Genomic DNA, 2,727 nt, shown 5'->3' with positions numbered 1-2,727 from the left:
AGTCAAACCAAGGAATAAGGTTCTTTAGTTTCAAGTGAATGTCTAAGTGTTGTAATTGGAAGAATTGCTTGTAAAACATTATTTCAGTTATAGTGAAGAAAAATCTCCCAGATCAGTCGGGAGGCCTGGATGTAGTTTGCAAGTGGACACGCAAACAAACCAGGATAAAAATCGTGTTGCAGGATTTTTTCTCTCGCTCTCTCTTTATTGCTTTAATCGATTACTTTGTATAGTTGTTTTAATTGCCATATTCTGTTTCTATACTATAATGTTGTAACTCTGATATATTTGTAAGCTCTGTATATTCGTTTCAATCTCGGTTGATTGTCGTGCAAGAAACCGAATCTGTTTATGTAATCTGAGTTGTTTTAATCGATTAAAGTGATTACGTTAATCGATTATTTCTATTCTGTTAATCGATTAATCTGGGGTTATTTCAGCATTAATTGTTGTTTTCGAAAAGCGGATACTCTAACCACTACACCTATTCAACCCCCCTTCTAGGTGTATTTTAGCCACTGATACCTAACACTTTATTTATTTATTTGCTTCTAACAACTAACTATTCATCACTTTTGTACATTTCGGTTTTGTGGAATAAATTCCAACACCAATTTACTGGTATGAATTTAGCAAATTAACACAAGTGATAAGGAGTGATATTTATTTTCATTTCCTTTTATTAAGCAAACTATTTACTTATGAAAGGTTGGTAAAGAATAAATAAATAAAGCAATAAATTGTTAGTTGCAGAATTTAAATGACATAAAATAAATGTTAGTTTGCGCAAATGTAAATGACAGAAAGTAAAAGCTAGTAGTTAGATAATTATGACTATGTATTTTTACTTTTCAAAGATACAATTTAGGAATTAAATTGCATATTGATTCAAGATTTCTTTCTTTGTCAACAAATAAAATTTATTTGATAACACTTTACTATTTTACATTTGTATCTCCTTAAAGATTCAATTGTAGTATAGTATAGGGTTATGTCGAACCACAAGGAATTTCCTAATATGATATTTTTTATAAACATGTTATATTACTAATAAAGGTTGAACATATTATTGGTTGGTTTTGTTTATGAAATTTTAACATTCTAACAAGTAAACATAAACAACTAATATGCACAAATTCTTGAGGAGAAAATTTAGTTTGAATGATGAAATTATTTCTTAACATGTTTCTATGAAAAATGTATATAAATGTTATATGTTATACTTTGGTTATTCCAAATACCAGTTCATAAAATTTCCCGCAGTCCCTCAGTGAGAAAAAGTGATTTTGAAACCTTGCAAAATATACTAATCAATAGAAAACTGCAACTCGACGAAATAAGTTGTCACGCCTTATTTCAGGTTCCGTAAACATTGATTAGCCTTTATTAAAAGTTGCTTAAAATGGATGCTTTGATTTGGAAAAGGAAATAAGGTGTATTCCTACTTTTCAGTTCATTTATAAAGACTTTAAAAAGAAGCATTTTGGATCTTGAAATCAAGTTTAAGGAGATAAAGTTAAAACCCCATGAAGCTCTTTCTAAAGAATTGAAATTGCCAAAGTAATAACATAAACATAATTCAAAATAATGAAACAAGAAATTCAAGAAATATTAGCAAGCCAAAAATTCAACTAAGATTTAGGAGCATTAGCCATCTTAATCCAAGGATTTAAGACACTTTATCATGCACAAATGAGATTGCAAAATGAATTTTTGCATCTTATTTCATTACTCCTTCTCCTCTTGAATTAAAGAGAAATTACAAATAAAAATTACCTAAGCTACTTTGGAGTAGAAATTCTCCAAGAAATTACAAAGAAAAAAATGTGGAAGAAGAGAGAAATTCGGATGTGGAAGAGTGAATGTGTGAAGTTGATGAAGTGATGATAGTATGAATTTATGAATTGCGTCCTATTTATAGGAGTTCCAGGACCCCGCTAAGCTGCTCTCTTCCACTGCTAAGCTGCTGACCAAACCTTTCAGCATGGGTTTGGTCACTTGGCCAAGCAGCTTAGTCACCTACCTGGGGCTAAGTCAGCCAAGCTATGGTGAGCTACTTGGCCCAACTATTGTGAGCTACTTATGAAACACCTAAGGAGGATACTTAGGGTGAGGTCATGCATGAGGCAAGCATGCTTAGGTGCTAAGTTAACTTTGGCCAACTTGCTGAGTGCACACCGTCAAGCGCCTATGTTGCACCGATGAGCTGACTCCTTGAGCAACTTGACCGAGTCTGATGTTGATGTGGCTTGATGCTTGGTTCCATGTTGGGCGCTCCAGGTGCAATGCTAAGCTGCTGAATGAGCACGTAGTGTGTCCCATGCGTGTGGTGGCTCGTGCCAGGCTTGTATTTTGACTGTGCCTAGTTGAGTTTGATCGTGCCAAGTTGGTGTCCAGGTCACGCGGAGCGTGCATTTGGTCCAAGCTAAGCTATCAACAAGGTATTAGTGGCTAAAATACACCTAGAAGGGGGGTTGAATAGGTGTAGCGGTCAGAGTATACACTTTTCGCAAACAACAAATAATGCTGAATTAACCCCATATTAATCGATTAACAGAGAAGAAATAATCGATTAATGCAAGCAATTTAATCGATTAAAATAGCTCATATTACACAAACAGATTCGATTTCTTGCACGACAATCAACTGAGATCGAAGCAAATATACAGAGCTAACAGATATATCAGAGTTACACCAGTATAGTATAGAAACAGAATATTACAATTG

This window comes from Lupinus angustifolius, chromosome LG01, assembly GCF_001865875.1.
Source record: "Lupinus angustifolius cultivar Tanjil chromosome LG01, LupAngTanjil_v1.0, whole genome shotgun sequence".
Lineage (NCBI taxonomy): Eukaryota > Viridiplantae > Streptophyta > Magnoliopsida > Fabales > Fabaceae > Lupinus > Lupinus angustifolius.
The sequence above is the reverse complement of the archived record's forward strand: the minus strand, read 5'-3'. Positions refer to the sequence as shown.